Source organism: Antechinus flavipes, chromosome 1, assembly GCF_016432865.1.
Source record: "Antechinus flavipes isolate AdamAnt ecotype Samford, QLD, Australia chromosome 1, AdamAnt_v2, whole genome shotgun sequence".
Lineage (NCBI taxonomy): Eukaryota > Metazoa > Chordata > Mammalia > Dasyuromorphia > Dasyuridae > Antechinus > Antechinus flavipes.
In genome coordinates, this window is record NC_067398.1 from 32,114,372 (window position 1) to 32,141,967 (window position 27,596).

The 27,596-nt window shown below is 35.8% G+C and overlaps 1 protein-coding gene across 4 annotated transcripts in view; it reads right to left on the bottom strand.

The window, feature by feature from the left end:
- Nucleotides 1-27,596, bottom strand: part of FOXP1 (forkhead box P1) — a 664,237-nt gene that overhangs the window by 554,886 nt on the left and 81,755 nt on the right. For all 4 annotated transcript variants that reach the window (XM_051980779.1, XM_051980771.1, XM_051980761.1 and 1 more), the window contains exon 2: nt 15,278-15,409. The gene's annotated coding sequence lies outside the window, so the exon portion shown is untranslated. The remainder of the gene's footprint in view (nt 1-15,277; nt 15,410-27,596) is intronic.

Here is a 27,596-nt window from a genome sequence, read left to right on the forward strand (position 1 = left end):
GCATATTTATATATTAATATACATATATTAATAATTATATACATACATGTAACATATAGTGGTGAACAATATTCATGACAATGAATGAGAGGGTCCCATAGTTGAACAAGAGGAAGAGTTGAGCTATATTCTTTAAGGAAACTACATAGTGTTGTGAGTAATTTCAAGTTTCACCCAGAAACAAAGACTCATCATTTTTAATAACAACACTCTTTTGGTGATGCTAAATGGCTGTGAATTAGGCAATAACATAGTCTCTAAAGAGTTCAAGTTGAGGGTCACCCAAAAGGCAATGCATTGATTTGCAGTAAACTGAAGTGTTCTGCACATGCTGCTGGTGAAGAACTACACAGATATGGCATCAAAATTTTAAATAAAAAAACATGTCATTGTCACAAGAAGATAGTGAGAATGTTAATGAGTATTTCATGTGCTCTATCATCATTATCCATCATATGTCAAGAGATTTAGAGGAAGATCCAGCATAATGGGACATAGTGCTCCAGATTAGAAGGCAGAAGACCCAGGTTCAAATCTTATATCTACCTCTTACCACCTTTTTGACTTTGTACAATTCACTTATCCTTCTTATCATTTCTGGCATCAGTAAAATAAGATGACTGGACTAAGACTCTCCCTTGACTTTGAAACTGCAATCCTATAAACCCCACCATGTTGAGTGGACATCCTCTGGATGATTTACAGGGGAAAATATACAAGAATACAGACCAAAAAGCCTGGGTGGGCTCCAAAATGTGTAGTAGGAAGTAATAACCAAAGGAAGATCATAGATTCAATGAAGTGTTAAAAAATAAAACTATGAAATAAATATGTAAAAGTAACTCTGAGCTTGGTAGACACATTTACTAACCCATGAATGTATAAAGAAGTCTTTGACTTTTTTTTTCAAAATATCTATTGAATTTGCACTGATTCATCCATAAATTATGTTATTTCATTCCCTTTGTTTCCAAAACACACTAAGATATGGATAGTCAGGGAAAGGGGTGCTGCTATTAATGGTCATGAAAAGAGTAAAACTCAATTAAAGAAATATTAAAGACTATAATCCAAAAGATACTATATTAGGTTTTAAAGTACAAAGAATAAATAAAAGATTATACCTATAATCAAGGAATTTTTAGAAAGAGAGGGAAATTAAAGACAGATTATAAGTAATTCAGTCATAAGGTAAATCATAAAAAAGAAAAATGCAGACAACATGCTACGAATCATCTGAGGAAGGAGAGATGAAATTTCCATGAAATTCCTTCATGAAAAAGGTGACAACAGAATTGGGCCTTTAGGAAAAAGATGGCGAGGTATCAAGAAGTCTAAGTGGGAAAGAAGGAAAAGGATTGCAGGGATTGTAGATGCAAAGAGAAGGCAATGGGAGGGCAGAATAAAAGAAGGTGACAAGTGCTTCCCATTTAGCTGGAATGTTAAGTATACAACAACAACTAAGAATATAAGATGTAGATTGGAAGGTAGTTTGGTATCAGTCTGTGGGAAACGACCTAGGAAAGGAGTTTATGTTTCATTTTGGAGGCAATGGGGAACCATTATGGAGTTTTGAGTATATGAATGATGTAACATTAAATTAATTAGGAGATGATTAAAGAGGAGTAATAGACTCATACTAGAATGCAAATAACAAGCTTCTTAAGTACAACAAAGGGGAAGTGTGGCTAGAGTTCAGTTGGTCTGAAAAAAAAGGGAGGAGAGATCAGAGAAGACAAGTTGAAGATGATTCAACATTGTGATATGATAGCCAAAGCAATGTGATCTCAGGCTACACCTAGAGGCGTCATGTCCAGGACTTCATCACACTATATTTGTTGTGTGTTTCTGTTGGTTGCATCTCAACTCTATGTGTGCAAAGAAGGCACATTGGTAAGCTGGAAAGAATTTGAAGAAGAGCAATGAACATGTCAGAAAACCATGAGAATGTGTGATGTGAACGTCAATTAAAGGAGCTGGGTATTTGTAGCAAAAAAAAAAAAAAAAAAATTAGGGAAAAATTAGAAAGGACAAGACATAATTTTGTTGCTGTTCAGTCATTTCAGTCATGTCGGATTCTTTATGACCTCTTTTGAGTTTTTCTTGCCAAAGAAAAACTCCAGCTCATTTTTTTACAAATGAGGAAACTGAGGCAAAAAGGTTGAGTGGCTTGCCCAGAGTCACACAGTTATAGTAAATGCCTGAGGCCACATTTGAACTCAGGTCTTCTTGACTCCATATACTTTATCACTTAGCAACCTGAATAATATACATGACTTCAAGTATTCATAGAGTTGTTACACAGAAGACAGACCCATCTCAGTGCTAGAGATGAGTCAGTTGGTATATAAATATATATACTGAGCCTACTATGTGCTAAGCACATACCAGCCCTAGACAAAATGGCCAAGCAGTTTGTTTCAGTACTTTCCCAATTGCTATTTTCTATACAATTTCCCACTTTTAGCACCCATTCCCCTCACCATATGCCTAATGTACTAGCACTGCCCTGACCTTTTTATCAAGGAGGAAAGGAATCTAACAAAAATGAATTTATCAATTGATAAGCTATTTCTAGTTTATTGTATTTTACAGAATGCCTTACATTTTATTTTATTTTATTTTTCACTTGGTTCTAAGTTTTATTTTTTTTATTATTTTTTTAAATTATAGCTTTTTATTTACAAGATATATGCATAGGTAATTTTTTCAGCATTGAGAGTTGCAAATCCTTTTGTTCCAACTTTTTCCCTCCTTCCCCCCACTCCTTCCCTCAGATATGCCTTACATTTTAAAAAAGGATCAGAGGGAGAAGGCAATGATTTACCCAATGGAAATGATTCAACCAACAAGTAGAAGAGCTCTTTGCAAGTGAGAGATTTCCTAACACACTTGTAGATCTTCCAGTTCCCCTAAATGAAGAATGTCAGCTTAGAAGGACATACCTCTGCATCCTTTATGAATACTAGAGGCAGTATGGGATATTGAGAGAGGTGCATTGTCAATTTCATCCCTCTGTTCCTTTTCTAGATCCCAGCTTCTTAATCTATGGATCATGACCCCATATGGGATTGGATAATTGAATGGGGGGGGGGTTGTCACAAAAAATTGACAATAGTAAAAGTTATTAAAAAAATTCCACCAAGATTTAATTCTTTATATAAAAATAATTTAATTTTTGATGTAAAAATAAACAAGCACATCCATCTCATTAGTATGTAAATTTGCTTTCATCTTTAATAAATGATAAAATTAGATGTATAACAAAGAATTGTTTTAAAACAATCTTATTTTGAAAAAATAAAAACAAAAAAAAACCTTATTTGTGATTTAATATCAATAAATGTTTGATTTATATGCTTATTTTACATACTTTTATATCCAGGGTCATGTAAAAATTTCTTAGGTGAAAAGAGGTCACGAATGTAAGAAATTAAAGCTTCCTGGGACTAGAAGACCATGAATAAATTACTTAACTTCTACTTTGGACCTCAGTTTCTTAACTGAGGCAGCTGAACTGCATCACTTCAAGGAACCATTCTACCTTTAAGTTCTATGGTCCTTGGGTAGGGTGAACAATGGTATTAAAAAACCACATGGAAACATTTTGTAACACTCTTTAAAGAAATTGTTCTCTATTCGGATCTAACTCCAAGACCAGCATGATAGACTTACACTCAGTGAATTTTAATTTTTTAAGGCATAAAATACTAACTCACTTGAATACTAACTCATGAATAACACTGATAATCTGTCTTCATTTTATTTATAGTCACCAAACTGAAGACAGTAAAATCAGATTCATTGTCTTATGTTAAAAACTCAACTTTGTCCATAGAAAAAGACAAATTATAAATAAGATACAAAATGCTAAATTTCAATGAAATTTTAGGGTATACCTGGGCAAACTTGACACACTCTGTATGCACAACTGTGCCCAGCACAGTAACAAGCAGGCCAAGATGCCACCATATAAACTTTCAAATTGTGGACCAAAATTTCATATCATTACATATGTAAACTATGCACCTAATACTTAAATGATTTCTTGATATGACATCCATTGGTAACCTGAACCCCATAAAAATTCAGTTATTTGTAAGAAGTCCTTTACTACATGGTTCCATACAAATATCATGTCCTCCTTTCTCTGTCCTTACAAAAACACATCTCTACCCTCAAGTGAAATAATCAACATTAACTGTTTTACAAACTTTCTAGTACTATGTATATGCTGGCTGTTTGTTTGTTGGTGCTTTGTCTTATACACTGAAGGAGCCCATCTATCCCACAGCCTTTCACTACATGCATAACATCAGAACATCTGGGTGAAAACTGCAGAAAAATCAACCAATCATACTAATGTTTTGCCTACCTAATGCCAAAAATCCAGATAGTTGGAAACCCACAGATGGTTGTCAGATTTTTTTTTAAATCTTGCCCTCTAGGCAGATGCCATGTGTGCAAGTGCCAAATGGTTTAGTCTGACCCTCCTCACCTGACTGGGGAATTTTTAAACTCTCCACAGAAGAGTTTAGGCAAAGAGTTTGATTTAAAATGAACTGAGTGAGTTTCAAAATTTGCGTGATATGCCCAGAGAATTATATATGCATAATTCTATATGAGACAGGAATGGAAAATATCGCCCAAAAAATGTGGAAAATTTTCCTAATTTCCTCTATCTCAAAACATATTCAATTTTGTAAATAATATACACTCAGACTCTTGAATTCTCTTAATAAAAAAAAATCTTTTTTTCTAACAAAAAATGAGAAAAGACTATTTTGCAGCAAATATATCTGAAAGGATGGAAAATTGGTCTACCTTTAAAGATATAGGTTCTCCCTCTCCTCCTCACCCTGTTAATTCCACCTCTTTCAGGAACAAACTAGAGTGGAAATAAATTTCACTGCTAATATATATGGAGCAACATGCTTAACATTATCCAATGAATTTATACCCCCTCCACTATATAAATTTATCTATATAAACTGTCATTCTCAGCAGAGTTCATTAAAACAATGTTATAGCTTCGGCATTAAATGTAATTTTTAATTGAAATTTAATCTTACTATAGTATTTGGGAGATTTTTAAATTGACATTTGCAGTCATTAATTGTAAGTCATACAGTTGGGTCTGAAGAACTGAAAACTAAATTTGCCATAGAGATCCTCTCTCCTCTGCTGTGAGGTGCCTGCTGGGAGCATTTCATCACCTTCTAGCCCCTCCTGCTGATCATGGGTGGGGGAGGGGGATGATGGACTCTTTCTCACAGTCATGAATTACATTACTAATATATCCCATTACCACCACGCAAATGTCATGTTAATTTCTGATCATCACCAAGCTAGACAATGGTTTCCACCCTGGCACCTAGCCAATTAGCTATGTGGAAAAATATTCAGCCAATTATATAACGTGAATTAGGTTAAGGACTCAAGAGAAAGCAAAATAAACTCCTTGAAAAGACTTCGGAGATAAAATGTAAGTTGACACTGTCTTCATGTGCTCTAGCCAATGTTATACAATCTGATAGGCAGCTGCCAACATTCATAACTGTTTATTAAATCTAGCCTCTCTTTATGGTGCTAGCTAAGATCTGTATTTTTTACCAATATTAGGTTCATTGTGTTATGAAAGAAACCAAAATACTTAAGATCATTCACTCCAGCTTATAAAACATATTATGTAGTTTATTAAATTGTTAAAATTACTTTTCAAAGTCAAAATTTCATGGACTAAAAGTTTGAACCAAACAAGGCAGCTTGGTCCTCTAAGTTTGCAGCAGAGAGAGCAGTAACTAAACTGGACAGTTTGACCTGGCCCACCTGGGAGAGCCCAATGTTAGGAACTAGGAAGTGGATTTCTAAGCTGTTTTGCCCAAAGGCAGAGAAATAATTCCCGAAGCTGTGCTCTTGATTCCTGGAACAGAAAGGATAGGAGATGGGAAATCTCCATGGACCACTAAGAAAAACTAAATTGCCATCCCTGCCATAGGAAAAGGAACAACTGGGAAATATGGTCTTTATCAAATAATCCAATAGTTACAAAGAAAGGTATCCAAAGGCTTTCAAGTGCTGAAATAACACCTTTGTTTATTGATTAGCCGTGCCTGACTAGAGAAGGAGGCCAGGATAGACAGGGAGAGGGGGGAGGAAGAAATCTCTTTTCCAAATAGTGCTACAAAAAGGGCTGGCAGATATAAATCTAGAAATGAGCTCCTATATTCCAACATCTACACCGAGTTCTTCCAAAGAAAGCACTATGCAAATCCATGCTGATGTTATTACAACAATTATGATAAAGGTGGGGCAAACTGCCTATCATCTACACCATATACTTCTCCATTCTTTATACTCCACTTCCAGAGATATGCATTACCTACAAAACTGAATAAAACGGGGGAAAAAATTAAATTACTAAAGCTTCATGTCACAGAAATGGAAACCCGTGTCAATCACCACTGGTGCATGGATCTATTAAAGAACTGCATCACAAACCCAGATTTTAAGTGCTAAGCCATCCTTTCTCTGCATTTTGTCCCTAAGTTAATTTATTATGCAAGCATGGCTATCTTCCACATAAATCGTGTACAGCACCCATTTTCCGACTTTAAAAATTTGCCATAATGAGCTATTTGTGCAAACCTTTTATCTTTCTGTTTCATTTCCTCACCTCTTTCAATGAAGCAATTTGCTGTTCTGGCTGCCTGCCCCCAGTGACCCTGGTCTACCATGAAGTGGCTCACCATGAAATTCTTTATTCAAAAATGTAGTTTATTTCTAGCCTAAAGACTCCAAATTATCAGCTGAAACAATTAACTGGAACTACTTTTGGTTACTCAATAAACTGTAAAGTTCTAAAAGGCAAAAGACTCTGAATGAATTTCTGACACTGAAATCCGGAATGTGTGAGCAGACACACACTGCCAGAAAGAGGAACTTATTGCCTCGGGGAAAGGAATTACTCCTTAGAGCTAACCTTGGAGATGGCCCCCAGGGAAAAATAAGTGAGAGCACAGAAATTCAGAACACTTGGTATCAGCTCAGTGACTCTGGGCCTCTGGAATTTGCTTCTCCCTTCTAGGATCAGAGCACACACTCCCCCATCAGTGTCTCACCCCATAGTGAGGCACGCCATTTTCAGTCTGTCTTTGCAAAAGCTGCCCACCAATGCCAGGAAAACACTCCCTTCTTTTCTCCACACTCGGATTCTCCAGCTTCCTAGAGAGCTCCATGGAAGTGTCCATTTCCTAAGAAGGCTGTTCACTTCTGGCTATTAATGCCTCCCTCATCATGTCCTTCTCCCTGAGAAACTGCCTAGTGGATGCAACATATATCACATCCCTCACCTCTGATCTTTGCTGCTATTATTTTTTCTGACCCTCAAATCACTCTCCCTTCCTTCTCAATTCTTTCAGCAACTCAGTGACTCAGTATCCTTGGCCAAGCCCATTCCTACCATTATCTTCCATGATTCTGACAGCCATTCAACATTTCAGTCTCACAGCTGAAAACCTGAGCACCAGTGTGTCACCTCAAGTACGTTTCAAGCTATACCTCAGACTCCTTGCTACTCTTCCCCAAGATAGTAAAAATCAGAAATCCCCATCCCTGACCAAAATTCTCTTCACTCCTGGCCAATGGCACAATGGCTACCTTATGCTTTATTTGCATAACTCTAATGTCTGCCGGGTCTTTTTGTCCATCAACTCCCTTCTGACATAATTTGCCTTTCTACCTGATCCAAATGTCATGATCTGCCACTTCAATAATGTATTTAATATGACCTAAGTAGCTTTCATTCCTTTGGCTATATACTTTTTCAAATCATCAGTGCAGCAAAACCACCATCTGCTTTTGCTACCCTTGTTCTTGGGCCACAGGGCATTCATAAAGAAGGTCACACAGCTATTAATGAGACAAATGAAAATTCATAATGCTTAATTTTATCGGGGTCAATAAATCAACCGCATTTGTGAAGCACTTGCTATGTGCCAAACACTGTGCCAAGTACTGGGCAGCTGAGAAAAAAGCATCAGCAATCTCTGTTCTCAAGGAAAAGACATTCTAATGGGGGAGACAATACAGGTAAGTCAGAATGTGCAAACTGTCCAGAGTAGATGGGAGGGGAAGCAGAAGATGTCTTCTGCAAGGGAGAGCTACAAGTGAGTCTTAAAGGATGCAAGGAATTCTCAGGGTCTAAAGTGGAAAGGGAGAGCATGATAAACACACAGCTGATTAAGAACCTTTTTATTCTTCTCTTATTGACTCTTTCAAGTGATTTTTCTAAGGCTTTTCCATTCTTTTCAAGGCCTTAGTCCTAGCCTCACCTACTAATATTCAAAAAATAACCTTGCCTTCTACTTTACTAACAATTCAACGTGAACCCCAAAGTCATATTCTTCATCTCTCCATATCTCTTCTCCTCTGTTAGAAGGAAGGAAGGAAGAGAAGAAGGGAGGGAAGGAGAAAGTAAGTAAAAGGAAGGAAGGAAGAAGTGGAGGGAAGAAGGGAGGGAGGAAGAAAGGAATGAAGGAAGGGAGGGAGGGAGGGAGGGAAAAAAGAAAGGAGGGAGGGAGGAAAGACGAAAGGAAAGGAGGAAAGGAGGAAGGAAGGGAGGATGGAAGGAAGGAAAGAAAGAAGGAAGAGAGGGAGAGAGGGAGAGAGGAAGGAAGAGAGGGATGGAGGGAGGGAGAGAAGGAAGGAGAGAGGAATGAAGGAAAAAAGGAAGAAAGAGAGGAATAGAAGAAGGGAGGAAGGGAGAGTGGAAAGGAGGGAGGGAGGAAAGAAGGAAGGGAAAGAGGGAAGGAGGAGGGAGGAAAAAAGGAAGAGAGAAGAAAGAAAGTGAGGGAAGGAAAGATGGAAGGAGAGAGGGAAGAAAGATCATATTGCTTGAGATCCTCTCCCCATATAATTTAACTTAATTTTCTGGCTTCACCTCTTTCCTCTAAGCAGATACTTAGAGGTCCCTAGCTTTTGCTTTTTAAAGGCTCAAGATGAGTTTTTCCAAATACCTATAGAATCAAACAGCCTTGATATCACACCAGCAACCACAGTTAGTAAGAATGCCCTGAAGTCATTCTCTTCCTTTTTCTCTATTAATGGTGTGAACAATCTATTAGTTACACAGACCAAAAGTTCACAATTTTCTTTGACTCCTCCTTAATGCCTATCAATCTCACCTCCTTGATATTTCAATGTTATGTACCCCCACACACAATTTCTTTTCTCTTGTTATTTAAACAAGGATCTACTCAAGTCCTCCTCTAATGCCTCTTTATGGTACCAAAACGACCCTGCATTCTTGAAAGCTATAGGAAGGAGTCATAAGCTAGAGAAGGGCTATTTTTCAAGTCTGAACCTGGCTATGTACTCCCTGTCTGTTCTTTTTTCAGTCAGTTGTTTTCCAGTTGTAACTGATGATGCTTCATGACCTGATTTGGAGTTTTCTTGGAAAAGATATTAAAGTAGTTTTCCCATTTCCTTCTCCAGCTCTTTTTACAGATGGGGAAACTGAGGCTAAGGCTAAGCAACTTGCCCAGGATCACATAGTTGAAAAGTGTTTGAGGTCATATTTCAACTTAGGAAGATGACTTTTCCTGATTCTAAGTCCAGTGCTCTCTTAACTGTTCCAACTAGCTGCCCTGTCTATGCTCATTACTGGCTTAGGAGGAAGGAGTATGGCTTGAGAGCTAGAAGATATCATAAAAGTCATCTAAGCTAACCTATTTCTTTTACAGATGCTAAACTGAGTCACAGGGAACATAGAAAGTCAGCTGGTGGATCATGACCAATGGTCTTTGCACAAGTTTGTCAAGACTATTAAATAATTTGCCTAGAGTCATAGTGCCAGAAGTAGGATTTTAACCCAAATCCTCTTCTCTTTCTAAGTCCACTGTACCTTGAGGAAGATTAATTTTTCAGGTCACAGCTAATCATGAAGACCACCTACCAAATTAAAGGAGGAATTTCAATCCATATCATTGGAAGGGAAGGCCCAGAGAAATGACAAGATTTGGCAAATCACTGAATTTATGTGATGTGAAGAAAGAGAACTCTATGATTACATCAAGATCATAATCCTGGAGGTAATATTTTTTTACAGTAATAGGTAATTCAGAAGAGGAATGAGTTTGAAGGGAAATAATGAGTTCTATTTTAGACACGGGGAGTTTGAGATATCTACAGAATATCTAATTCAAGAGGTCCAGTAGGCAATTTGTGATGCAAGACTAGAACTGGATATAGAGATCTGGAAATCATCTAAATAGGGATGATAATTGAGCCCAAGAGAGTTGATGAAATCAACAAGCTCAAAACCCACCTACAATCTGAAGCCTTTTGGGAGGCCCTAAGGTTCTCCCTCTTCAGAAGCGGCAGAATGTTTGTTCTCTCCCATTCCTTTTATCACACTGTACTTTATAATGAATCCATTGTTGTATATGTCTCACCTCCCCTACTGAGCTATATGTTCCTCAAGGGAAAGATTTATGTCATCATTTATTGTTATATTTCTTTATGACCTGGCCCGATACTTTTCAAATAGGAGTCTCTCACTAGGTATCAGTTGACTGAATAAGTGAGGGAGGGAGTGAATGGTTATTATGATTAATATCACCCATCAGCTAGAAAGAAACACGATGGCATATAATGGAAAGAGTGAACTTTGAACCAAGAATATGAAGGTTTGCATCCCACCTCTGCTATTCTCTGTGTGACCCTGAACAATTCAAATAACTTTCCTGGGTCTTTTTCCCCATATGTAAAAGTGAACACCTCACAGGGTGTGCTAGAAATGAAATTATATATGGAAAGTGATTTATCAATTTTGAAGTGCTATGGAAAAGTGTCAGCAAATATTTACTACAAACTGTTAACATCATCCTTCAGATGGTGTATTTTATTCACTGGAAACATTGGAAATATAGGCATATTTGCAAAATATTTAAACTATTCTTCTACACTCAACTGAAATGAATAAAATTAGTCCAGTAGACAGTCAATCCATTCATGTGGTTTTGAACACTTCATAAATCCATTTTGTAATAGTGAAATTGAGTCACTATCTCAGTACCACAGACACAGAGATGAGAAGGAACCAAGATACTTACTTTGATCAAAATGTTTTTTCTACACTTTCAGAATCTTAACCACTTCTATGTGTATGGGAACGACAGACAAACAGAAACAGAGAGAAACTATCAAGTCTCTAATTTGCTGTTTCTCACATAAGACACTCCATCTCCCCACTCTCTGCGTTTGTCCTGTCTATTCCTCATGCCTGGAACCTCCTCTGCTCAACTTTACTTCAACCTGATACATTTCAACACTCAATTCAAGGCTGGGAATCATGATCTCAGATAAAGCAAAAGCAAAATTAGATTAAATGCAAAAGATAACCAGGGAAATTATATGGAAAACTGAGTCCATTTAAAAAAATCATTTTCTAAGTGATAAAAGTATGAGTTTTTTTTTTAAAAAGAAATCAAAGCTTTCTATAGTTATATGGAAAAATGCTCTAAATAAAGACAGATCTTTACCAAGTCTGTAAATAATGAGATTAAAGAAAAATGAAATAGACTTAAATGTGCAAAAATATGTATAGTAGCTCTTTTTGTAGTAGTAAAGAAATGGACACCAAGGGGATGACCATCATTTGGGAAATGAAACTAAACAAGTTGTAGCATGTGATTGTACTAGAGTATTATTGTGGAGTACTATAAGAAATGACAATGGGAGAAGGTTTCAGAAAAATATGGCAAGACCTATATGAATTGATACAAAGACATATGAAAAATACTCAGAGATCATTGTGCACAGTAACTGTAATGTTAAAATGATGATCAACTGTGAAAGACTTGGATACTCTGATCAACACAGTGATCTAAGACAGTTCCAAAGGTCTCATGTTGAAAAAAGTACTATCCACCTTCAGAGAAAGAACTGATGAACTCTAAGAGCAAACTGAATGCTTTATTTTTGCTAATATGGAACTATATTTTGCAATTTTTCACATTGCTAACTGATATTTTATTGTTTGCTTTTCCAGTGAGAAAGTATGTGAGGGCGGTAGAACTCAAAATTTTTAAAAAGAATTTTTAAAATAAGTATATATTTTTAAAAAGACTCAATTTAAGCATCACCTTAGACATTTTTATTTGATAACCCCATCTTGTGGCACCCTTTCTATCATATCTACTTTGCATTTATTTTGATTATATATGGTCTATGTTTACTTAAGTGAGAGAAAGTGAAGAAGGAGTTGGCTATCAAGTCCAGAAAAGTTGCGTGTAAGGTTTGCCTTTGACATCTACTAATAAGCAATGATCTACATAATTCTTGAAACCCTTAAGAGGCAAAAACAAAGTAAATAGATTGAGTGAATCTTCTTCTCTTGGAGGTTCCCCATATCAGTGAAATCATAGACTCAGCCTCAATCTATTATTATTTGTGTTCCTACTATCTCCCCTGTGAGAATGTGTGCTCCTTGAGCTTGAGGCCTATTTCACTTTTGTCCTTGAATTTCCAATGCTTTCCTTAGTGCCTAACCCTTGTTAGGTTCTTGCAAAATGCCGGTTGGCTAATTGACTGATGAAGCCCAGTGGTTAGAAAGTGTTTCCTTAAAGACCATATGGTCCAACATTTATTTTAAAATGAAGAAAGGCTTCAATGACAAAGTCACACCATTTGAAGTGGGAAAGCCAAGACTGAAATCTAAGACTTTGGATTCAAGTCTAGCTTTTCTCCCATTTCACCCAATTCTCTATTAACAGATGTTCAAGAAATGCTCATTAACTGATTGATTTAAATAATTATCACCAATTGCTTCAAGAACCACTTTTCTTTTTAAACAAATACTCTTCAAATAGTATGAAAAAGTATCCATTAAGTTACTCCACATCAAGCAAGCACTCTGCTAAGCTCTGGAAACATAAGTACAAAAGGGAGACAGTTACTGCCCTCCCAGAGCTACCTCTCTAAGAGGAGAGTTCAAAGGGAAGGTGAGATGGCAAGAAAGCCCAAGGACCTTTAAAATGCACTATCATGAAGAAAAGATCTTAAGACACTATCAATCAGTGGAGTTTTCAGTCTGCTCACTTATATCTGTAGAGTGTTCCAGAGGAAAGGGAGAAAACTCTTTCATATGCAGGCAGTGCTATCTTAGTTTATTCAACTACTCACTCTACCAGTCAGTAAAACAATGAGCAATTACTATAATTATTGCTAAATGACACATTACTCAGGTTACCTAGGCAAAACAACAACTTTTTAAAACCTTGTATTGGCTAATGGGGAAATTCAGTGTTTTCCTAGTGCTCAAGTGGCCTTTTGTTCCTAGTACAGAAGGAAGACATACAGATAAATACAGATGTACTAAGTCCCAAATTTGGTCAATGTTCTTCTTCATGCCAATCCAATAAAGTTTCCATTCCTTCTTATTAAAGGCACAGGTGATAGGGGTTCTACTCTTGACCTTGCTATTAGCTAACTATGGGATTTTTAAAGCTTTTGAGTTTTCAGAGCTTCTTTTCATCATCTTTAAAATGAGCAGAATGGGTTAAATTATTTCAAAGGCATTTTTAAATTGATCGAAAGACCCATACAAAAATAAGCCTGTTTCTTTTCATTAATGATAGCTAAATTTTTATTTAAAAGAAAAATTTACTATTTGTCCTCTTTCCTTTGAAATAAAGATAGACTGCTATCAAGAACACTAATATCTTTTCTAGCATACTGGAGTTTGAATTTCAGACAATTTGGTAGATTACCAAATTGCCCCCATTACAGTCATAGGAATTCATAACCAAAAGGGCTTTTCAGAATACATCATCTATGTTGGCTGGACATGTGACACTGAGCAATGCACACAATTTTTCTGGGTCTCTGTATCTGTGAGATGTGTTCAATGAATGATTTCTGACTTCATTTCAAGTCTAAAATTCCATAAAATTCATTTTTAAAATGAGTTGTAAAGAGGGTACGAGACTGAATAAAATTCATAGTTAGAATCTGAATCCAAGTCCAACATACCATATTGCCTAAAATTAAATAAAACTTATTTCTCCTGGGCACTTATGATTAAAAATAACAAATTACTAATACTGGTTTCCAACATTAGCAATTCAAAGATTAGAGTTCACAAAATGAGTCTATGAAGATAACCTCACAACATGACAAAACCACATGATCAGAAATTTTATCAAAAGATACAAGAACTTTCTAAAAAAACAATAGTCATTTAAACTTTAACCAATCATCAGGACTTTTGTAAAAAGATGTTTTTTAAAGTCTATTATTCATTACCTTATGAAGATAATGTCAACAGGTTAAGGATTTATGATTTCATCAGTATTAAACTCTCTCCATCATCACATACTACAATCTATCCATAGGCTCAGTCAGAGTTGTATGAGGCCCAGAAATATTACCCAGAGTCACACAGGTAGAAAATAGGAAAAAAAAATAGGTGCTTCCAGCACTGTATACACTTTGTTTTGCTGTCTCTCAAGCTAGCATTAGAAACATTATCCAAAAATTTAAAATATACATGGGAGGGGAGAGAAAGAAAATTTATTCTTATTAATTTATTTCTCATCTTTAAACATTTTATACAGCAGTCAATAATATGTGCAATATGCTAGAAGAGAGAAAAGAATACTCTCTTCCCTTAAGAGAGTTCCCAGAGGCTAAAGCTTCTGAGGATCTGACCACTGATGTCTTTTTCTAAGTCCTAGAAAATTAAAAGATTTGGAGAGAATTCTCCAGAAGGGGAAATGTTAACCTTGAATTTCACACTTTCTAACCTCCTGAAAAAGTTCACATTTCATTGCTTAGGAGGGCCATAGAAAAATTTTGAAGCCTTGGAGCACACCATGATCTCCATCCATCACTGAGTTATAATAGAAGCTAAGGAACACATGCTTGTTCTACTTTGCACATGGTACATTTAAAAAGTCAAACTAGGAGTCTTGACATTAGGGGGAAAAAAAGTCTTTCAGTTGTCATCTTTAACGGTCAGCTATAAGGACTAGTTGAGTCTGCCATGATACCTCTGATATAGATGAACTCTAAGAAGAGGATCATAATGTGCTTAGCATCCACTTCCTAGAAAATGCTGATTACACTCCTGAGAACCAGAAACTAGGATAATGTCGGGCCTTCTGTGTCCTTTCTGCAGTGAATTTTTTTTAGTCTTTCATTACCCAATTTTTTTTCTTTTTAATATTAATACCAATAGACATATCAGACTTCAAAAGAAAGCTTCTTAACTTACCCTTTTTACTAGTGGGCATCACACCTCTGCACTCCTGGTCTACCACAGTTCAGAGCAGAGCCATGGAAGCTTCACCATTGCCAAATGCTTTTTTTCGGGAACTGGAATTGATCAGAAAAGACTCTTGGGACACTGAAACACAAAAATATTTTTTAAACCTAAGTTAGATGTGACTTCTCAAACCACCACTTCCTTAAACATAAAAACAGTAAGACAGACATAGAGTCTAGAAGCAAGAGGAAAACACCTTTGTAACTAGAATATTTCAATACACCAAGTGTGATTATATAAAAAATAGGCCGGAAATACTGCTCTGAAAGATGTTTACCAACTACTTCAGCACAAAGATTAAAAGGCTGCTATTCTCTAATGAAGAAAGCTCTTCCACAAAAAAAAAAAAAAAAAAGCATTTAAGCATATATTTTAGCATTATTGGTATATATAGCACTTATAGCACTTCTGATTTTTTATAGTGAAAAATTGCTTTAAATTCACATCTTAGCAGGAGAGGGGGGAAAGGGCATTATTTCCACCCTGTAATGATATTTTCAATGGTTGAGGAAAACATGGAAATATTCAGTATCACTCATTTTCAAAGTGAAATCCAGTGGCTACAGTCTTACATCTCAAATAAAAAGAGGAGAATGAGAACCACAGCTACTTCAACATTTAACCTGTAATTGTTTTTCTCTACAAAGGTTGTTTTCATTTTTAAAATATTCAAGGATTAATGAATTATATAACCTTGATTGGATTCCTTTTGCTTTTAGAATATTTTTCCAACTAATTTGGGCAGGAAAATTGAGGCTTGAAATAGATCACTGACCATAAGTACTGATCTAGCAAATTTTTCTAATGGGAGATAAGTACTCTTTTCATAATAAAAAGTTGTCACACATGGCAAATGTATTTGTATATACATCATTGTGTACATATCATTTTATACTGTAGAAAAAAGGCAATTATCCTTGCCCACTTAAGGTTTCTTTACTGCACAAGGAATTCTAAAGGTCCACAAAAGAGCTTGTCAACAGGTACTTTAAAACTATCTCAAAAGTCCACTAAATCAAAAACTCCTGGAAAGTAGATACTGTTTTACTCTGGATCTGCATCCCCCAATGTGTAACACAGGACCTCCTGGAACATAATTGGAGCTTAATAAATGCTTGTTGGTTATCTAGTTTTTGCATATTTAAAGCTTAAAGGCCAAATAATAAGATCCCAGAAGTCATGATGAATCAATCTGTAATCTGAACCCAGGGCTACTGACTTTGAATCTGTTCCAGTTTTCACCAAAGCAAACCAGCTCCCTTTGGCAAAGGATACAGTTTCTAAAAATCTAAACTGTTGGTTTCTAATATTCATCATCTTAACTAAAAAGCAATATTACTTGTAACATGTTTTACTACTCATCAAAATAAGTAATCACTATTAGGTAAGTGTTATTGTTTTCATTTTCTATAGAGGTTTTTTGTGTCTATAAAAATTTGTAGCAATAACTCAGCTTGATTCCCAATTTCAAGCTAATGATACAGTTTCATGGATATTTCCCATAAATTGACAACAAAATATCTGGTTACTTGTACAACAAAATATCTATAGAGAATATGTCCCAGTATAGAACAAAATCATTCCTCTCAAAAAAAAAAAACCTTATCATAAGTTGTTACCCCAAAGTGCCCCCAAACCATCCTTATTTCAATAGTGTTTCACCTAAAGAATGTGTGGTACAGTGCATCCATCAGGCAACAAAGGTCCCAAGCACTGATTTTCCTGGGCTTCCCTGTAGCTTTATGACTAGTCATCATGTATAGAAGAGGCAAGAAGAGTTCATTCATCATCTTGACTATTAGAACATACTGCCAAACTATTTTTCAGCTATTGAAAGTCAACAACATTTGTTCATTGACAAACACGGGTCAGAGGATTGTATTTGGCATGATAGGAAATTAAGAATAAATAGATCATGTGATAGTCTCTTGCTGTCAAAGGAGTCAGATCACACATCACAGAGTACAAGCACTAAAAATTATCTTCCAGTACTGGAGTTCTTAATCTTTTTTTTCTTAATGTTATGGATCCACTCGACAATCTGGTGAAGCCTCATTTCTAAATGCACTACATAAAATATAGAGGATTACAAAGGAAATCAATTATTTTGAAATACAGTCATCAAAATATTTTAAAAACAAGTTCATGGTCCTGAGTTAAGAACCCTGGATTTAATCCAATCTTCTCATTTTACACATGACAAAACTGAACTTAAGTGATTTGATGATGGTGATTTTTGTGTGTGATAAATCAAATCTATCAAGCAATTTGTGAAGTACCAATTCTCTGCCAATAACTGTGATAGGTATTGGAGGTACAAATACAAAAATGAAACTCTTTCTCCTCAAGGAATTTATATTCTACCAGAGAGGAAGTACAAATATAAACAACACAAAAATAATAGATATAATGTTATTTTGAGGGGGAAAACAACAGCAGTTCTGGGGATCAGGAAAAATCCTATGTAGGAGGAGACATGAACTGAGCTTTGAAGAAAACTAGGAATGTAAGTAGCAAAGGGTAGGACAGGAATATCCTTTCAGCATGGTGGAACAACTGAGCAAAGGTACAGACATGGAAGATGGGCTGGCATATGTGAGGAACAGAAATTAAGTAAGCTTGACTGAACATTTAGAGTTCCTGAGTCCAGTCCTGAAATGAGTGCTACTTATACCATTTTACTTATGACCTAAACTAGAAGAGAGGCTCAATGTACATAAAAAAAGAGAAAAAACAATAACAACCAAACAACCAAACAAACAAACAAACAAATCCTAGGCCCCCCATCCAAATAAAGCATGTGAAGATTAATTCTGTATATATAGGCATAAGTATTAAAAAAACTAAAGGAATTCAAGTGATGTTTACTAGTGGTTAGTCAGAGAAGGTTTCAGAGAGGAATAAGGATTGAGCTGGCTTCCTGTGGAGGGAGAAAGAGAAAAGGAGGAAAGGAAAAAGCATTTCCCCAAAAGGGAATGGGCTGTTCAAAGGCCCAGGGGTGGGAGCCAGCAAGCTATATATGAGAGTCATCAGGCAGGCTTCCCTCTTTGGAGTGGCCATTCATTCAAAGTGGAGGCATAATGGGAGTGGAGGGGTAGGAGGGCCAATTGGTGGAAAAAAGACCTGGATGAGATGTTTAATTTTGGTTCAGGAAGCAATTTGCAGTCACGGCAGGTTTCATAGCAGAGATGTGATATAATCAGACAACACTTGAAGAAAATGATCCTTGTTGCTGTCTTGACTGATGCTTTGCTACCTATTCACTTCCAACTAAATCGAGTGGGCATGTCTAAAGATAAAGGGGAAACATCAGTAAATATGCCCTCTCCAAAGAAATAAATACCTCTCGGGTCAATCACAATATGCCGGCACTTTGCTCAACTACTACTCATTACAAAGTGGAAATGTGGCAGGGACACTTTAGAACAGAGCCCATCCAACAGGGGTGAGTGCTGGCAGAGACCTGGCTATTGCCACATGCCCTGAGGCACGGGCTGGAAGGCCAGCATGGCAGTGAGATTCCAATGCACTAATCAAGAATTATAATAAATTAAAATATCATTCAAATATTTCAGGGAAAAGGCCAGAAGAGCTGAAACATTAATTGTGCCATATTCAATCTGTTTTCATAGAGATTTAAAAAGCCAAATTATTATCTTGGGTATCATTAAAGAGTATGAGGCTCTCTCTCATTCCTATTTACATACTAAAATACATATACTCTCTTGGTAGATAATACCCAGCTTGTTCACTTGTATGGCTACTTAAAATAATACAGTCTGCACAAAATGAGAAATCTAAGATTCCATTCTCTCAGAATCAGGTTTTTGTTTGTTTTTTTCCAGAGTTATTTTTTTTTTTAGGGGGGGGGGGGCGGTAAAATGGTTAGGGATTATTTCTTGTTTTTTAAGTAAAGGACCAGCTGTTTAGGGAATATCCTTACTAAACAACTCAGAGACATAAACAGGTAGAGGCTGTAATAAAATATGTGGTATTTTCTCATTTTTGTTCTCTTCTGTTTATTTTTCCCTGCAGCAATCCTCACTTTGTACATTTGTCTACAGGGAACTGGGAAGGAGCAGCTGCAGACTCCCTAAGGCCACTACCTAGCAATCAAGTTGTTTACAAAACAGCACCATAGAGCAAAAACAAAAACAAAAACAACCGAAGACTCATAATACAAAAACCTTCTACCACAAAGAGGCCATTTCCTAAATAAGAAAAAATTAATAGTCAAATTTACCCAAAGTTTGAAACATTTATCAAACCTCATCGAAGTAGAACAGAGTAACTGAAATTGAAAGAACATATTTTGTTTGATGCCACTTTTGGAATTTTTTGCATTGGCAACAGAACTGTGATAAATCAAGCACTTGATTCCTTAATGGCTGTGGGTACCTGCCTTAGAACAAACAGAGTCTGGTGGTGGCAACCAAAGGAACATAGGCCAGGCCTCCAACAAGCCTCCCTCAAGCCCAAAGTGGCCAATCACAAGCACTGGGACAAGAAGGAAAGTAAAATCAAGACTAAACTTAAAAAACAAAATTTTCCTCCTTTTTTTTTTGGGGGGGGGGGATTACCTGGATCAAAAAAAGAGTCCATCTCTAGTCTGAGAACTAAAAGAAAGAGGTAAAATTCAAATGATCAGCCAAAATACCTAACCAAATCTCATTAAACAGAAAGAGAAGCAAGCAGGCAGGTAGGCAGGCAGATAAAGATAAGGATAGCTGGGTGATAGATTCACTTAGCATATCAGATTTGTAAGTAAAACTACAAAGCCATCCAGTTGAAGTATACTATGGAACTAACCCAGATGTTTCATTGATCCCTCATGCGACAAAGTAAAGTGGTCATATTTTCCATATTATGTTGTAGACTGTAACAGGAAGGAACACAATTGTGGGAGTTTAATCATTAATCATCAGTTAACTGGTTTTCCTTTGATTCAAGAGCTTGAAAAAGAAATAGAATGAAGAAGATAGAAGGCACTTACACCAACCCCCATTCACAAATAACATTTCAAGGGCACTGAATATCATTCTGGTACTCCAAAAGATTCTAAAATGAACTTTATTTAATTTGGGAAGTTTTCTGTTCATGACTAAAATGTGGGTGAATTCTCAATTAATATAGTGTTATATCAAAAAACTAGAAACAAATGAATACCCATTGACTAGAGATTGAACAAACTGAGGTACATGAGGAAAAAATACTATCTCAGCCCAAAAATTAATAAATATAAGGAATTCCGAGAAACAGGGCCAAACTTATCTGAAGACTAAAGAAAGCAGAATCCAGAGAACAACACTGCTATGTTTTGAACAAGAACGATACTAAAAATTAGTCAAATTGGAACCAATTATAGTAAACAATCTTAATCTGAGAGAACTTATAAGGAAACCTATGTGCCACCCTCTTCTCAGTAGGAAAGTCAGGATTCTGCATGTTGAATTCACATAGAGATTGTACAAGTTGTCCAAGGTGTACAAGGCAAAGGGATAGTGATAGGAAGCCGAAGTGACATGTTAAGAACAGAACAAAGGCCAGTCTGGCTGGATTGCAAAGTGTCTTAAGGGGAGTAAATAAGCATTTACAAAGCAAATGTGTTAGACACCCTAATAAGAATTTTATAAATATTACCTCATCTGGTCCATGCAACAACTCTCCAGGAGATACTGTCACTATCCCCATTTTACAATAGAGGAAACTGAAGTTGATAGATATGAATGACTTGCCCAGAGTCACATAACTAATAAATGTTTAAACTGGATTTGAATTAAGATTTCCTGACTTCAAGTCTAGCATTCTATCTACTCTGCCATTTAACTTCCTAATGATAAGTCCAATGAGGCTTTAATAACAATAAAAATAATTTATATTGTGCTTATCACATGCTAGGTACTCTACTAAATTATCTCATGTGATCTTCACAACATCCTTAGGAGACAGATGTTATTATTCTCATTTAATATATGAAGAAACCAAGGCACACAGAAATTGAGTGATTTGCCCAGGGTCACATGACTAGTTAGTGTTTGAGATTAGCTTTGAACTCAGATCTTTCTGACTTCAAATCCAGCACTCAAAACATTCTAGCCTAGATACCTGAGTATAAGTACAATAGGCTAGAAAATCCTATCATTTGGAATCAGTGTCAAGGTTCTTGAATGTTAAATTGAAAATCATTCTGTTTCAACCATTATTGTTAGCTAAAATCTTTCTAAAGAGTAGTTAGTGTATAAATATGTACATATATATTGTATTTAACATGTACTTTAATATGTTCAACATGTATGGGACTGCTTACCATCTAGGTGAGGGGGTGGAGGGAAGGAGAGGAAAAGTTGAAGGGTCATTGTTGAAAAATTACCCATGTATATGTTTTGTCAATAAAAAGCTATAATAATAAAAAAAAAGAGAGAGAGTAGTTAGATACTGCCCAACCTTAGCTAATAAAATTCAATGAAATTCTTCACATGAATTGAAAAAAAGGGGAAAGGGACCCATGTATAGAAAAATAACTGTAGCAGCTCTTTTCTGTGGTAGCAAAGAATTGGGAAGTAAGGGAATGCTCATCAAATTAGGAACTAGGTAAACTGATCATGGTATATGAATATAAAGGAACATTATTGTAGTGTAAGAAATTATGAAGATGGTTTCAGAGAAACCTGAGAAAACATGTGTGAAGCGATGAAAAATTTATACAATAACAACATTGAAAAGATCAGCATTCAAGAATTCTGATCATGTCAATGAATAATAAAGGATTCCAGCAAACCCATGGTGAAAAAAAGGCCAACCATCTTCTGATGTAAGGTCATGGATTCAAGGGGAAAAGTGAGACACACATGTGTGCACGCACGCACACACACATATATGTATGCATATATGTGCGCCTTTTTCTCAATGGTATTTTATTTTTCCAGTGCAAAGATAGTTTTCAACATTCATTTTTGTAAGACTTTGTTTTCCAAAATCTTCTCCCTCCCTTCCTTTCCTCTCTCCTCCCCAAGACCAGAAGCAATCTGATACAAATAAAACATATACAATCTTTTTGAACACACTTCCACTTATTTATCATGTGTACATAAAATCAAACTAAAAGGAAAGACACAAGAAAAAACAAATAAACCAAAAGCTGCTGCCCCAAAAAAAAAAAAAAAGAAAGAAAAAACAAATAAACAAACAAAGGTGAAAATACTAATGCTTTGATTCACATTGAGCCTCCATAGTTCTTTTTCTGGATGCAAACGGCATTTTCCATCCCAATTCTATTGGAATTGAAATATATTTTAATATAATCAACATGCAAACTAATTTGGCTTAATCATATTTCTTATAAGGATTTTGTTTTGTTTTGTTTTGTTTTTTCCAAGAAGTAGTGAGGGAGACAGGAAGGAGAAAAAATAGATTTTGGTCAATTTTAAAAATTAATTTTAATTTTAAAAATGTTGGTTTTCTCTGATGTTCGGGAATCCAGCAGTACCTTAAAGTAGTCCTTTTGAGAATCAGGAAATATTCTATAGCATTGGATTTTTTAATTACTGAAAAGATAAGAAATAGGGCTGATATAGTGTTTGATCTCCAAGTTGTAGTCATATGATTAAAATGAAGCAATATATACAAAGTGGTTTGTTAATTTTAAAGTGATACAAATTCAAAATACAAATTTATGCATTAAAATATAAAATTAAGATGTAAAATATCATATATTTATATATAATTTATATCATATACATATATAAAAATTTAGGTTGTATTAGTCATTTTTAAAAATTCCTCATATGACTTTTTTTTTTCTTTTTCTCATTTGACTTGGTTTCTTGAACCCTAAATGCAGCCAAAAAAATATTTAAAAAAACAAAAACAAAATAGATTAAGGGTTCTAATGAATTGAGTTTCCAGCTAATCTAGGTTTTACTGTATCATGATAAATATCTTCATCAACAAAGCACTGAAGAAAAAAGATTACATATACTGAAAGATTGTGGTGGGCCCAGAAGTCATTATTGTACATGGAAGCTTGTGATACTCATTGTTGCTTTCAGAATGATAGTTGGTGTTCCACTTTGACATATGTGTGTTGTGAACAGAGTAAAAGATATAGAAAAAAAAAATCATAGAAGATGGAAGGAACCTTAAAAGTTAATAGATCAATTATTACCACAGTCACAAAAAATGCCTATATCACTACCAACAATGGTTATTCAAAGGATTGCTTTGTTTAAAAAGATCTCAAGTAAAAGGGAACCCAATCATCTAACAAAAGGCAGCAATATTCCATTTTTGAGTTGCTCAAAGGATTAAACTATTTTTCCTCATGGCTAGTCAGTCTGCTTTTCAACAGCTTTTACTTAATGGTTCTATGTCTCTTCTTCTTCAAGATAAACCAAATGAATCTACTACCCCTTGCTCCACATAATGATTCTTCATCTATCTGAATTATTATCACTAACTTCTCTTAAAGCTGAATATCCACAGTTTCTTCAACTGACCCTCATGAATACTGCTTTCTCTGACCATCCTTGCTGTGCCCTCTACTGGATGAATTCCAGTGCATCAATCCTCCTTCTAAATACTCCAAATGGGGCCCAATCAGAATATCTCTTTCCATGCCCTACGCTAGGTTTCAAGAAATCTGTATCATTGTAGCCAATATCCAAACAAAGAGTTCCCCACACTAATAAGATCACAGTTCCAACCCAAAACAAAGAACAAAAGCAAACGAAACCAATAATCCTCACAAATAAAGGAAGTTTGTGGTTTTGGGTGATCAGATTTTGTTTTTACATTCAGTTGATGATTTATTGTTGATGAACATCATGAATTTGGTAGAAAGATTCTTTTTTAAATTAAAAATTGAATTCTGATAGAAATGTTTCACATGACCCCACATGTATAATAATCTATACCAAATTGCTTGCTTTCTTGGAGTGGGGAGGGAGAAAGGAGAAAATTTGGAACTCAAAGTTTTAAAAACAAATGTTAAAAAGTATTTTTACATGTAACTGGGGGAAAATAAAGTACTGATTTTTTTTTAGAAATTGGGACACAAAAAAACCCTGAATTTGTCATATTACAGAGTCCTGGCTGCTTCCCGCTCCAAGCCTCACTGGCTGTCCATTTCCGCCAAAGATCACTTTTGAAGTTCTGGAGAAATCACTGTTTGTGCCACATATTAATTTGTGCATCAATTTTCATTTAACTGTTTTGCCTTGATTTTTGCCTATCTCCCTAACTGAACGCCTAGAGAATTTCCGCTTCCTCTCTGTTCCCCCCAACTCTGTTCCCTTTATACACACTGCTTAAACTCAGTGCTTGGCACAAGCAGAAAGTGAAGAAATGTAGGTTGATTTGACTTGACAAACACACCAACATTATATATACAACATCACGCCAGAAATATTTGTTGAAGGAATGAGTGAGTATAAAGTCACTAATACTGGCTGCATATTAATATTCAATACTCAAATTAATATTAATTACTGTATTAATACACTAATATTCAAAACCATAATATTTTGACAACTAAACATACTTCTTAGAAACTGATAATTGGCATAGTGGGTGGAATGCTGGAACTTGAGAAAGGAAAATGTGGTTTCAAATCTGGTCTCAGATACTTATTAGCTATATGACCTTATGTAACTCACTTAACCTTTCAGGATCAGTTTCCTCATCTATAAAATGGGGAGGAGGACAGCAACTAGCTCTCAGGGTTGTTGTGAGGAACAAGTGAAATAATATTTGTCAGTAATTCAGCAAGCCTTAGACTACTGAAGAAATATAATTATTAGTCACTGAGTAATTTACTAGTAGATTGTGGCAAATTATCACAAATGGAATTTCAATTCATTATTGTCTAAAAAACGAAAACCATCAGATATTCTCAAAGCCTAGTAGATCAAAACAGTCTTCTGAGTTTACTGATATTCAGGCCATAGAAAAAGACAGAAGCACAGAAAGAAAGAGACAGAAAGAAAAAGAAAGAGACAGAGACAGACAGAGACAAAGATAAAAAGAGAGACAGAATGACACTGAGAGAAAGGGAACGGATTCCATTTATACCAAAATGGCCCATGTACCTATCCTTTATAGCAGTTTCCCTCACCTCTCCTACACACACACACACTTTTAGTTCTTAGGGTTCAAAGATATTTTCTAGAATATGACTTTTTAAAAAAATAAAACTCAAATATTTCAAAAATATAAGGTTCTTTGGTCTTCCCAAACCAATGTTTTATTTTCAACCATGGAAACAAAACGAGTTGTCTGGTTCTTGCCTATTCTGAGCTCAGAAAATTGTTCTAAAAAGCTCCGTAACAAAATTCACTTTGCACTACAAAATATAACTGTAATAACTGATTCTTTCCATCAAGTTACTGGAGAAATCAGAAGGTTATGGGTCATGACTACCAAGGACTTAAAAGATACTGACAACATGAGAACAAAAGGTATAATCTAAAACTACCATACTTTTAAAAGAACTGGATCCTGGTGAGTCTTCGGCTGAGCTCACCAAATATCAGGTTTGGTACTCTTCTTTTAAAAGTGATAAGTAATCGCTAACTGCAATATAACCCCTTCTTTCTTGTCCTCACTTTAGAACTTAAATGAGCCACTGTCCAATGGGCAAGTTTTATTCAAAAAAAGTCTCTGTGCTTTTAATACCTAGGATATAGAAAACCTCCCCTAAGGTGTGATTTGGATTAGCTAGCTGGCTATGTGCCAGTGGAACCCCAAACTCAAAGGTTCCTTCCATGCAGACAAGTTTCTGAAGATGGGCTCTGCCATAGGCTATTATCCAAAAATCAGGGAGGTAGTTTGAAGATGTTCATCCAGGCGGATTAGTGATGACAGATCTGAGGGACGAGAGATCACCGCCAATCAGGAAAGGGTTTTGAGTCACATTAGGGGGAGCTGTGCCCGTGTTGGCAAAAACATAGGACAGTGGAGAAATACTGAAATGTTAAAGAAGATGCAGAACAAACTTTCTGCCGGCAGCCTGCTTCTCAATAACACCACCACACTCATCACCCTTCAGAGCCTCTTTAAAGTCAGTGAGAAAGTCAAAGCCTACAACCTCCTAAACAACAACTGCTCCTCTCCTACCAAAGAGGCCTTCAAGCAAGCACAGATGCCAGGGTTTCTCTCCTCCCACAGGGAAATGATCCAAATAGAACCCACACCTTTCAAGCAATTTTCTCTTTTCCATAAATGATCCACAGAAAAGCTAAGTTTTTCCCCTACATTAGGATCTTCAGTAAATGCTGGTATGTAAGCTCCCAGGCTCAGCTACTTACCATTTATATTTGTAATAGAATAAAGGGAAAGTGTTCCAGGCACTTTTTACTCAAGAAAAAATTCCTGAAATAAATATTTCTAAAGAAAAGCTAAAAGTCATTTTTTAGGAACTTAACAAATATTTCATAAAAAGGATTTTTCAAAAGTGAGTTTGTTTTACCCTGTGGCATAAACTCCGCAGTAAAATTACCCTTAACGCTTTTCAAGAACCAACAATTCTTAACACCCTATCATGTAAGACAGTAAGATGTATGTGCACATTGCACGTCCATTAACAATATTTCAACCAAGCTTTACAGTGTTTGGCATTTCTTTTCTGAGTGATACTAAAAGGCTTTTCTATCCATTCGAAATCTAAATTAAATCAAACGGTGTATCTTAAATGAGCCCATAAGTCCTTGGATATGATGCAAGAAAGTCTTGAAATTTTTATCTATTGCGCGCTTGAATTCAATGGCTGATGTTTTTTGTTCCCCTGCAGTGCATGGGGATCCTGCTGGTTTGGCCAGACTATGAAAATAAACTTCAATGACCAAATGCAACTGCAAGTTTCAAAGTAGGAACCAAAGCAGACACAACAAACCACAGCACAGGCAGCCGGACTTGTCATAATTCATGTATGTGGAATTCAACTGGAACAACATTTACTGAGTGCTAAATTTCTGCCACTGGCACATTCCATGCGGAATGTCAAATTTTGAAAAGCTGCTGATAAGACATTCCTGATTACAAGTCCACAAGTTGTACTATTAATCAGAAAAGATTTATCCCAACACGCAAACAGCTTTTTCTGTGTCATGCAAGCCAGAGAGTATCGGGCTTGAGACTAAAAAGGTGCCAAGGGCATAAAAAAGGTATTCTTCTGATTATCCAAAGGCAGACTTCTTAATTATTGTGTGACATCGACCCCTTCTCAGAATGTTTTAAGTGCATTAAATAAAATATGTAATATCGCAAAGGAAAT